Consider the following 12,743-nt stretch of genomic DNA (forward strand, 5'->3'; position numbering starts at 1 on the left):
CAGTAAAAGAACAGTGGGTGCTGATGGAGTTGCTTTACTACAAAATAATACACAGGAAAAGATGAGAAAGACCTTCAGTAGGTGCATGATCCCCAAAAACACGCCATGTTACAGTTATTTATCAAATTAATGTCTCAGCAGCTTATGGCTGAGATCAATTGGAGCAATTCCATGAAGGCCATGTCAGTTCATCCTTACGAAGGCTACAACTGTAGTATGCTTGAGCTATTTCTTTCCCCAAATGAATAAGACAATTCTCTGAGTGCCCTTGACTTCTCCATTCATTGCACAGAATCGCAGACTGACTTAGGCTGTAAGGGACATTAAAGATCATCCAGTTCCAATGTTCTACCCCAGGCAAGGTTGGCAACCTATAGATCAGTCTCTCCAGGGCCCCACCCAACCCGACCTTGAACACTTCCAGGGCTAGGACATTCAGTTTTCCTCTTACAGCAGGGTGATCTACTAAGTCAGTCAAAAGACTTCAGGAGATAACCCTGCATCTGAGCATTTGGCAGCACTCATTGCACATGGGGAAAAAAAACAGTAACAAGCAGAAAGGACACAAACATAGAACAGTTTACATCAATGGCATGTTGAATAGTTTAATGTAAATTCCACACACCAATATCTGGGCTCTGTTGTCTCAACCACTGCTGACTTAACCATTGTCAGGGTAAGCTGCTGATGGTGGCCAGCTGACCCAGTGCTTTCCCCCTTCCTCAATATGTCAAGAAAAGGTAACTATTTCCAGCAGAAAATAAGGAATTCTGATCAATAAAATGATATAAAAAGAAAACTGAATTTCAGCACAAAATATAATTCTTTGGGGATTTAGTCAAAGATTCCCATGTTAGTAGGTATTTTCTGTGTACACAACAAGAAGTCTGAAGGTTTAAAAGAATTCAAAGACAACAGCGGATTTACATCCAACTTTAACTTAATGGCTGTTCTTTAATGCAACCTTTTATTTTAACAGCTCTTTTCTTTTCAGCAGGTCCTTGTGGACCACAAAGAGCAGCACAGCACCTCTGGGACTCCTTGCATAGCAACACAGAGCGATCCTGGAGGGCAGCCAGCGGGCCAGGAGGAAAGATGAGGGCTGTAATGATTCCTGGAGGATCCGGGGGGTTATTTGGGAGATTTCTGCCCATTGGCCTCCAAAGGAAACTCCGGAGTGCACCTCCACCACCCAGGATGTGTGCCACAGGAAGGTGGAACCACTCAGGATGGAAGCACATAAAGGAAGATGTAGCAGATAATGCAGTGCTATGAAGTCTGCCTTGCACCCGCTTAGCAATGGCTCTCAAAAAAAAGAAAATAAATAAAATGATATAACTATTTCTAATGCTTCATTAGAAATCAGCCTTAGTGGGGAGGAATAGAGCAGAGAGAAGTCCAGTGAAGGCAGATGTTAATACTAAATATATAAATCATTAACTGTTACAAAGGCATTTTTTTTTCCTTTTTAAAAGGGATTTTCTTTCCCCTTTTAAATTGCCTTTGCAATCCAATTACTTTGTTTTTACTTTCTGTATCAGCCCAAGTGTCAGATCTCCCCTTCTCTTGTGTCTCCACTGCTTTAGCCAGCAGCAAAGTCCCGCACCCAGGGCCACACATGGGGCAGGGATTTACATCACAAGGCCTCAGCACTGAGCTGTGGAAAAAAGTCTTTCAGCAGCAGGAACAGCATCTGGCTTCTTGGCACGCTGCACACACAGTTGTGCCGACAGATCTAGAGTTGCCTTTTTCAGTGTCATACAGGCAGGCTGCTAATGGGATGTCCCTCCCCACTTGTCCTCCTCCGTGTCATTTTTCTTCTTCAACTCTCATTTAGCTGTAATGAGGCTGCAAACATTCATCCCTACAGATGGGCCTATCCCTTCCTTATGCTTCACAGCAAACGCAGCCAAACATCCATACTGAGGCAGCACCTACACATCCCTGCGCAGGATTTCCTTAGGACTCTGATACACATCCAGAACCCAACCCAACAAAGCAATGGCCCGTCTCTGACGCTTTGCTACCAGAGGACCTCAATTCCAGCCCAGCATCACAGCCACCTCATTAAACAGGCAACAGGGGTTCCAAGAAACCTGGGTCCTGCCCCAGCACTCCAGTTTGTCACTAGCCTGATGGGAATCAACACCACTTCATATTATTTTCACAGATCTCCAGTGTGTGAACCTAGGAGATAACTTGTGAATCTGAATCCCAAAGCAAGTTAAAGCTACAGAAATAAAGTATTCCTCTTGTTGAAGCACTCAGCACACCAAATACACAAAGCATTACTCCTTCCTGTGTGGAGGGAACCACTCTGCTGAATAAGCTCATTTTCTTAACGTCACGTTAATGAATATCAGCACTGGAAAGCAATTTACTCTAGATCCATTTCTGGGAATTCACTGAAATATCAAACACTACTTTCTAAATCCATTTGGCATAGCACACCTGACTGATCAACCGGCTGAGCAGGATTTTTCTAACAGTTTTCATGCTATTCCTACACTATGCCTGCGTCTGTGCACAGTTCTGGACTCTCCAGTTCAAAAGAGACAGGGATCTCCCAGAAGGACACCAGCAGAGGGCCACAGAGATAACAAAGGGCTGCAGCATCTCCAGTATGAGGAAAGGCTGAGTGAGCTGGGGCTGTTCAGACTGGGGAAATGAAGGCTGAGAGGAGAACTGATAAACACGAACATCTAAAGGGAGGTGGGAGACAAGTGGAGGAGGACAAACTCTTTTTCGTGGTACACAGCTATAGGACAAGGAATAACAGCCTAAAACAACTTACTATGCTCACAGAGAAGCAAAACTGCTCCAGACAGGACCTTAGCAATACCAGGAAAATATTCACAGGTAAGCCAACAATCACATACAGAAAAGAGTTGAACTCACACTACTGGTGAAGGCAACCCAGGTCCAAGAGATACTCCCCTGCCTATGGCTGGCCTTTATATGAGCTCAGCAGAGGCACTACTCTGGGTCCAACCCTTCTGGTCACACAGGTGCAAACAACGTGCCTGTGCACCCTGGGTCAGCTGTGCTCCATCACCAGTTCCCACAGCTGAACAAAGGAAGTTCCATACTAATATGCAGAAGGTCAGGGGGATGGAGCACTGGAACAGGCTGCCCAGAGAGGTGGTGCAGATTCCTTCCGTGGAGATATTCAGGAGCCAGCTGGACAGAGACCTGTGTGACCTATTGTAGGGAGCTGCTTCAGCAGGGTGTTGGACTCAGTGATCTCCTGAGGTCCCATCCAACCCCTGTGATTCTGTGCCATGTTAATACAAATACCTCAAAAAGCAAAAAGTCCAATGACAAAAAGACATGCAGACTTCCTGATGCAAACTGTTCAGCCAATCTTGCTGAGAAGTAGCATGAAGCAACTTGCATGGGGCAAGAAGCTGGTCAGCTGTTCACAGGTGAATGACCGTAACTCCCCAGCAGCTGAAATGATTTTTCTACATGAAGTCAAGCAAGAAGATCTCAGCAGATTGCAGTGAGTACCTTACAGGCTCAGTGCTGCAAGATAAAGAGCATGCTGGCCATTTTCCAGCAAGGAACTTGAGCATGTGCTTATCTTTAAGCTTACGAGCAGTCACACTGAAGTCCCATGCTTAGTGCCTGAAATTAAACATTAACTCAAGTATTTTGCTGGATTGGGGCCAATGCAATTAAAAAAGTGGCAGCTCCAAAAGCAGGGTTGCTTGGGGAACAGTTACTCAGGTGCACCTCGTATGAGCTCAGCCTACAGTCGCAGGAAAGGATGAAAGTGCTGTTGCCTTTTTGCCTTCCAGTAAACTCCAGGCCTGTCAGCCTTTCATTTAACCCATGATGGAAATTAAAGCAAACTCATGGCTATGGGCAACCCATCATGGCAACCGATTGCCTCCATGACACGCAGTGAGTGGGATCTGATCCCCAGCTGCATTTGTATCTTATACAAATGGCCTTGCACAATGTAACACAGATGCAGTTTTATCTCAGCCACTCAAAATAAAGGAGGAGAAGTTCTAAAAACTGGGGGTTTGATTAATTATTCCAGTCCATAACAAAAGCCTTTTGCAGCATCAACCTGCAACTTCTCCTAGTGAAGTAAATCAAAGAGAGAGGAAGCAGAGACAGGAATCAGAAAGAATTAAGCACTGTGGAGTTAAGCTGTTCTCTTTCACACGTGAAATTCGGTATAAAATACTTCCCTATAAATACTCATCAATAAACACAACTGCTGCAAATGTATTTGGTAAATGTTGAGGTCAAAGGCCTCAACTGTTTATTGCCTTGTAAACTCAAAGGCAAGTAAATTTATTGCCTGAACGAGCTTCAGAGTATCGGCCATCATAAAAACTCTGCATCTGAGGCACAAAATAGCCCATCAGCTCTCACCACAGCCACTCTGCACGTAGCTCTGGGGCCGCTGTGCACAGCATAATTCAAACAACCAGAACCTATGTTGCTGCCATGCCGAATATCCACTGCCATGGGCTAGGGCAGAGCTGCTGTCATTGCTATTAGAACCACCACTGCGAGAACTTATACACTTTTGTGCTTTTAAAAGCAATTTGCTTGCAGCACTTCTGTAGCAGCACATTTGCTTGGCATCACAGAATCACTGAATTGGCCTGGGTTGGAAGGAACCTCAAGGATCACGAAGCTCCAACCCCCCACCACAGGCAGGGCCACCAACCTCCACATTGATACCAGCCCAGGCTGCCCAGGGCCCCATCCAACCTGGCCTTGAACATCTCCAGGGATGGACGGGGCATCCACAGCCTCTCTGGGCAGCTGTTCCAGCACCTCACTGCTCTCACAGTAAGGAAATTCCCCCTGACATCCAACCTCAATCTTCCCTCCTTCAACTGCAGTATCAATACTCAATAATCAAACTCAAATCAATACTCAATAATCAAACACACTGATGTTTACAGTTGCTGCTAGGTAATGTTGCACACAGCCAAAGTGTAGAAGCAAGGGGATGACTTCATTAAACGTGCTGGGTTGAACCACATCAGTCAGTTTGGCACCAAGTTTGGTAGATCTGACCAGGTTACATTAACAGTCAACAGTGTGCCAGTTCAGTTTGATAACTGCTGGTCACCGTGTTAGTTTTTTGCCTATTTACTATGGAGCTCTTTGAGATTTTTCTCATGGAACCATACTTCAGCCAGGGTTGCCAAATCCACGATTCATGACCATACTTCCAAATTAATGTGTTGAGAATCTTATTCTCTCTCAGCTCCAAGACTTAAAATGCTTGGCTCACACAACAGCAAACTACATAATGTGTAAGGTTCCCTGATATAGGCTTCTGGTTGGGAAACTTTAAAGTTGTCTCCCCAGGAGATGCATGCATTCAGTGCCCTCGGTCAAGTGCTCCTTTCTCAACCAGTGACAGACTATAAAATAATGTAAATTAACAGAGAATGGGTGGGAATCTGTGCAAACTGAGTCAAGAGAAAATTCTGGGCTTGAGCTAATAGAGGATACAGCACAAAATAGTACACAACCAGGCTCTGAAATCTGGACTGTTATCTCCTTGGTGCAAGAACTGATGTTTCCACTGTGGAGGATACAGACAGTGCCGGTAACTTTGGGGTCCACTCAAATTTTTGATCCCAGCTGTTCCTGAAACCTTACATGCTAAAAGCCTCTGGTTGTTCTGAGAAACATAGCCCAGAAAATTCAATTTGCTGCATGAACATGTTCTCACATACAACAAACTGGAACTGAAAAGGAAAGGCTCTGTGCAAGGTGCTGTCACAGAGACAGTCTATAACCTTTCTGTGTTTGTATTTCTGGGTTTTAGAGATGTGTGATTAATTCAAAACAAAAAAGATATGGATAGATATCTTTGTTGGATATGAAGTAAGCAGCTCTGCAGGTTTCCTGTTCTAATAACACGACTCCTTTCCACACTCGGATCACTTCACTCTTCCATAGAATCATAGAATCATAGCATGGCCAGTCCAGCCTGTCCAGGTCCATCTGAATGGCTTCCCTTCCCTCCAATGTATTGATGGCACTGCTCAGACTTGCTGAGGGTGCACTCGATGCCATTGTCTGTCATTGATGAAGATGCTGAAGAGCACCGGTCCCAAGAGCAACCCCTGAGGGACATCACTTGTGACTGGCCTCCACCCTGACACACAACCACTGATCACCATCACAACCACTTAATCACACTGCTGACAGTTTGTCACTTGCAAACTTCCATTCCAATCCACAACCTGAAAACAACAGATGATAGGATGAAAATCAGAACTGTGCTAATAGCTACAGAGTTCCACTGAGGTTAATGGGACTGATCAGTGCGTTGGGTTTAGTGTCACGTTTTCCAAACTGTCTTCCAGGGCAATGCAGATCTGTAACGAACAGTGCCCAGCAGACCTTGTTAGAAAGGCACTATTTAAAAGCAGTCACCCTTTAGCTATGGTATTTTGGGCTGGCTTTTGGAGAAGCTGGAGTCGGTTTGTATTTCAGAAAGAAGTCAGACATCAGTAAAATGCCTCATGACAAATGTATACGAAGAAACTTTTCACATCCATATCTGGCCTTTGTTTGTATCAGCAAAGAAGCTTAAGGCACAGCAGTGGACAGGCTATGCAGAGAGGCTCCCGGTACATGCTCACCATCCTCAAACCACAGCAACAGCCTTATGAACTCTGAAAATCCTTATGGATTCACTTCTAAGAGCAACACCTTGAGCTCCCCACTGTGCAGGCGGCTCTACTGAAGCCACTTCCCTTCACGTCAGATATAGTTTTGGACGTTTAGCAAGGAATCCCTTTAGTATTTTTGTTAAGGAAACCCTCAGATTCCACAGTATGTCCTTGAAAACAGCGGTGCAAGGTAAGCCATTCTTTGATTCTATTTCCCACACCTGCTTTTGGAGGAGGCTTCATTGCATCAGGCTCAGCTGGCTGAGGCGCTTTGCTGTATTCTCCCTGCTGTTGCTCCTGCACAGGTAGCAGCTCCCCCTGCAGAGTGCGGGCACAGGGGGAAGAAACAGATTCGCTTCATTGCAACATCTTACAAAACGTAAAAATGCTAAAAAACCAACTGTAAACCGATCTCCAGCCAAAGTACACATTAATTATACAGCTTAAGTCAGGCGGATGCTCAAGGAAAAGAGAGATAATGTTACACCCAGCTGGGTACTTTGTAGTTAGCACAAATGTCATATAAAGCGTACCAGAGTTTGTCAAGTGTCTGTCTGGATTTTCAGTTTTCATTAGTACTATAATTAAAACCACATTTTCAGCTATATTACCTATAACAAGAAAGGAATGAGAAATGAGGTTGTCAAGGTCAGCCTCTCTCTGCTCTTTATGCTGAGTATCTGCAGGCCACAGGTTGTTGAATTTGGTGTAAACCAGAGTAATCAGATGGAATGTCACGTTACAACCAAACCTTTGTGGCTGAACAGACAAACTTATGAGGTCACTTCCTTTTCATCGCCAACGGAGCGTATTTATCTACAGCAATATACGTCAGGGAGACAGGCAGGCAGATGACAGACAGGCTGACAGATATATGGGAATAGCAGCGCCCTAAACACGGCCACGGCAGAGCTGATGCACAGAAACACTCCCTTTTAGAAAGCTGTGCTTGAGCTTATGCTGTCACAGCCTTTCCCACTTATAATTGACAGCACCACAAATGCTTTTTATGGCCATTCTATTGCTTGTCACAGAAGGCACAGCAAATAGGAACACTGGATAATTTGGATGAGAATAAGCTGACAAGGTTAAAACCCAGCTGCACAGCACCTTAGCACTTTGAGGGAGTTAAGAAGTTTGCAGGAGACCTACACACCAAAGCAACCAGCTATCTGACAGCTGATCCCATCTGCTGTGGGAGCCTTAAGCAGGGATCGGTGGTGAAAAGCAACATCGCTTCACTGAGTCAGAAGAGGTCAACATTTTACTAAGGATCTGACCCATAAATTTCATTATGAAAAACGTAACTTGTTAATATTCAAGTGCCTGGGACAGACGAGGCACCAAGGAATGGGGCTGACAAGAGGAGTGAGTGGTCGAGAAAGCAAATCTGGTTTTTGCCTTCAGGAGAGCCTGGGGAGAGGGAGGGAGGGAGGGAGGAAGGGAAGGAGGAAAAGTAAAAGAAAGAAATCAAGGCAACTGATCAGTATTAAATATAAATGGCTAGTTTGTCTGTGACAATAAAAATGGGGTTTAGTTGGATTAAAAAACCCCAACAACACGACACCAAAACCAAAACAACCTGCTTCAAAGGAGATGAGAGAACTGACTGCAAAACTGAAAGACTTCAAGATGATACCCCAGGAGATAACATTCTAAGAATAAAGTGCAAGAGCTCATATAAAATACAAAAGGTGTGTTGTAAGGAAGGATCAGAAGGGCAGACTTTGAGCTTCATCTCGTCATAAATCAAAAGCTTGTTCTCCGTCATCCTTGTCTATGAGGTCAGCTTTGATTCCCAAGCTGCAATTCCCAAAGGATGGAGGCATTTCTATCAGCAAGGATGTGTCTTTCTTCCCCCGGGCTGGATCTGCCAGCTCTGCTAGCTCTGCTGTCACCATGGGCTGTCATTATCTCAATCTCTTTACTGCCCGGGATTGTTCCATCCCGGAGCCACAGGGCACTATTGCAGGACCGTGAGAGGAAAACCCACTGGAAGGCAAAGGGCACTTGCAGTGCATTACTTCACAAAGCAGTTTATCATGACAGGCCATCTGCAATAGCTCAGCCATTGTTAGCAGCCAAACGATTCAGCACACTGGTCACCCTGAAATGCGGGAGGAATACAGGACGTTATGCAAAATAAAAACAACGGGTAAAAATATCGACTACCTCCAAAATCCACCACTAAATAAATGGTGAAAAGTGTAACTATCTGCCCTGCCATTTGCTCCACATCTCTTTCGGTCTGTGTAACTCAAGCACTAATCTCGTAGCTCTTACTCACGCTGTAAACTAAAAGAGGGGAGATTTAGATTGGATGTTTTTCACAACAGGGGTAGTGAAGCACTGCACAGGCTGCCCAGAGAGGCGGTGCTGCCCCATCCCTGCAGACAGCCAAGGTCAGGGGATGGGCTGTGAGTACTGATGGAGCTGTGGGTGTCCCTGTGCATTGGGGCAGTGGGACCAGGGGGCCTTGAAGGGCCCCTTCCAATTCATACAACTCTATGATTCGACGATCTGATGAATTAAAAAGTTTTAATATTAATTTCACACCTGTCAAATCAATTGCAGCACTTTTATACTGCGCAGTGCATCCCGTAACTTGCTCCGTTAGCACTGAAATGCTTCACTTCAGTAACTCTCATCACTTCATCCACACAAACAGCGCTTGTGGCATGAAACCTAATAATCACGGCGAGCATTTGCTAAAGCAAAGATACCATTTACAGAGAATAATGCGGACATCGGATCCTATGTGCTTCTACAGATAAAAACCTTCGTTCCTTCGGCACTAACGCAGAAGAGCAGGCAGAAGGGGCACGAAGCCTGGATTTTTAAGCCAAGCCCGCCCTCTAGTGCTTTAGAGACGGTAAAACCGGGAAGGGTCACTACGACTTGGTTCGTACGACCTATATGGGACCTATTGCTCCCATAGATCCGAGCCCAGGAAAGCTCTGTAACAATCTGTGGCACCGCAATTTGGAGCCGTTTCTTCCCTCCCAGCTGTTATTGCTGTGTGACCCACAGAGCCGGGGAACCCTCGGAGTCGGAGCTTTGAAAGATCCGTGTTGCCCTGGAAGGCATTTTGGAAAACATGACACAGAAGTGCCGTGTTCCCTTTGTACCAAGGATGGTGTCCACCTTGGAAACAGCAGCCTTCCCATCCCTGTGTGCTCCAGTACCATTCTGAAGCCCTGTGTGAAGTGAGGCACTGTAGGACCAAGCACTGTGCTCACACACTCACTAAGGGAACCTTTCTTCCTGAGGGTCTTCCTCTAAATGGGCATCGTAGAAAAATCCCAGCCCCCATTTCTAGCAGCACTGCTGAACTGGTATTCATGGTGTCTCACAAGTGCCCGTTTGCCATAAAGGAAAAGCACTGGCATCACTTAAAGGCATTTCCCCTCTCATGGAGGAAATAACACCAGTTAGTAAACATTTCCAACAACGAAATAAAGCAGACGTTGCTGAGCTCTTGGTACTGACACAAGTGGCAGTGTGACCTTTACAGGGTACCTCCTGCAGCCCCTCTGGCTGTATTAAGGCCTAATTTCCATCCTATGAACACTTAGGAAAATGATTAAGAACAGTACCCACTTGTATTCCATGTTATGCAGAGAAAGCTCCTGGCTGTGCAGTTTCTTGAGTGAAAGTGTGCTGGTGGGTAACACAACGTCACAAATTCTGTTAATCTCTTAATTATATTAAACAGACCAATGGGACAGAGGTAGCTAAAAGCATTTGATATTTGTGCACTGTTAAGTGTCCTGTTTGTTTTCCCCTTGTAGCAAACTGGACTGTACTTCCCCTTCACCTTACCCAACACACTGACCAGCTCCATTAACTCAGTAGAACTCCTATAACTGTTATCATGACTGATTTCCATCCTATCATCTGTTGTTTTTACACTGTGGATTGGAATGGAAGTCTGCAAGAGACAAACTGTCAGCAGTGGAAGAGTGAAGCAGCCCAAGTGTGGAAAGGAGCCATGTTATAAGAACAGCAAACCTGCAGAGCTGCTTACTTATATCCAACAAAGGGATTCTCTACACCAAAAGAAGGGAAGCGTGTTTAAAATTAACCACCTTTTATTGTATCCCATTCAGCCAAGATAAATTACTGTTGATAATTAGAGAAATGCCCTTCTGCCCTCAGCTCTTCCATTTTCTTTTCCTAAAATTACCGTGAAGCTCAGCAAAGAGTCATCGTCTGTTAGTGTAACTTTTCATCCTGGAGCCATTTTTTCTGGTAGCTTAGTCATTACACCAGTCGTATCTACACATCTGGGAGCTATTGGTAATAGGTGAACAGTTGAACTGGATGATCCTTTAGGTCTTTTCCAACCTTGGTGATTCTATGACCTGTCTGGCTAACTGGTGCATAACTTGCTGGCATTACCTTCACTGTGCTTTATCCCCATTTCTTGTTTGTTTTCTTTCATTTACTGGAAGGCATACAGCCATTCCTGGAAGAAAACTGTACTTAGGTTTTAATTTTCCAGGCTTTTATGTCAACCAATTTGTCCTTCAGATTTTTGAGACTTTAAACCAATTGCTGGTATGGCTGAAAAAAAGACCTGCATGTTTCTCTGTCAGGGTAGGGAGGGCAGAAGTAAGTATACCCATATTTAACATATACACGTCTGTATATTCAAGATAGTTTATTACTGGCTTTAGAATTTCCTGGTGGGGAAAGTTCTCTGCTCCTCTCCCTTTGCTCACTGGGCTCTCAAAGCTTTCAGCCTTGCTTACAATGCCTGTGTGCGCCTTCTACTGGAGGAAATCACTGCAGCACTGCACACTCAGTTTCCATAAGGCGAGGAACTCCTCTCCCACATAAAAAGATTTCTGCATTCTGATGTGAGTTTGAACAATGTTCATTTACACACCTTCAGCACCAGCCCACATTAATACCCACTCCCAGGAAATGCACCTGTTCAGCTCTACAGCTGCAAGAAATCAGTGGGACTACTCAGATTCCTTGGCATACACTTACTGACCAGTAACACTAGAACACGAGGTGGGCTTCAGACCAACTGTTAAATGAGGTTCAGCAAGAGGACATCCAAGACCCTCCACCTGCCTGGCCATCTGGAGCAGGTGAGCGTGGCCCTCAGCTGAGCAGTGCCCTACCCTGCAGGACTTGTATAGCAGTGTTCAAATCTGATCTCTCTTAGTGGCATTTTCTGTGCATTTTCCATGTAGTTTTGGTACACTAAACAATCCCTCACACCTGCGCAGTACTTTAAACACAGCACTGATGGGACCATGCACGTAGGAGTGTGATTTGCAGGACGACTCCTTGCTCTTTTGGGTTTCATTGGCATCAAAACAGAGCAGAAGCTGTTACTTCACACAACCAAAGTAACTGTGGCCCAAAGCATTTAAAAGCACCAGATGTTTTACCCTCATTCCTGACCTTTGACACCTGAACACACAATCTGTTACTAGCTTTAATTGTTAAGACCCAACAAGGCTCAGACACAGCTGCCACCCTCCAGGTGTGACCTTGAGCTAAAGAACCTGCACTTTTAACCTCCAAACCCAACACTGGCCCTGCAGGACTCAGCTCTCCTCCTTACACAGCTGCTGCTCCACCTGTACGCAGCACCGGTAATCACTAAACTCAAAGGAAACCAATTCAAATATACTGTTTATTGTCAGCTGAAGTTCCCTGCAGGCAGCCAGGATGGCTTTTCTTTCCTCACACAATCAACCCCTCCTCTGCTCTAGGGTACAAAGAATCATCACACATCGACAGCAGCTCCGCTCCACACACCGCTACCCCAAAGCACCGCACCAGGAGCCAGCAGAGCCAACAGAGCAGCAGAGCTCCTCCTTTGTCGCCGCTCCCCGAGACCCGCAGCCCAAACAGCCGCAGCATTTCCCGTACGGAGCCCAGCCCGCCATCAGCCCGCCATCAGCCCGCCATCAGCCTAACACCACTCCGCCATTACCCCGCCCCGTAATGGCGCCCTGTTACCTCACTTCCGCTCCGTTCCGCCATTTCCTCTCCGCGCCCCGTGACGTCACGCCGCCCGGCGGCCAATCAGCGCGAGGCGATTCCAACTCAAATTTT

The 12,743-nt window shown here is 45.6% G+C and overlaps 1 long non-coding RNA gene across 1 annotated transcript in view; it reads right to left on the bottom strand.

Annotated features, from left to right (window-relative positions):
• Nucleotides 1-12,734, bottom strand: part of LOC107315492 — a 129,930-nt gene extending 117,196 nt beyond the window's left edge. The window contains exon 1 of the long non-coding RNA XR_004307344.1: nt 12,648-12,734. This is a non-coding gene — a long non-coding RNA (uncharacterized LOC107315492). The remainder of the gene's footprint in view (nt 1-12,647) is intronic.
• Nucleotides 12,735-12,743: the final 9 nt, after the last annotated feature.

This window comes from Coturnix japonica, chromosome 5 (assembly GCF_001577835.2).
Source record: "Coturnix japonica isolate 7356 chromosome 5, Coturnix japonica 2.1, whole genome shotgun sequence".
NCBI lineage: Eukaryota > Metazoa > Chordata > Aves > Galliformes > Phasianidae > Coturnix > Coturnix japonica.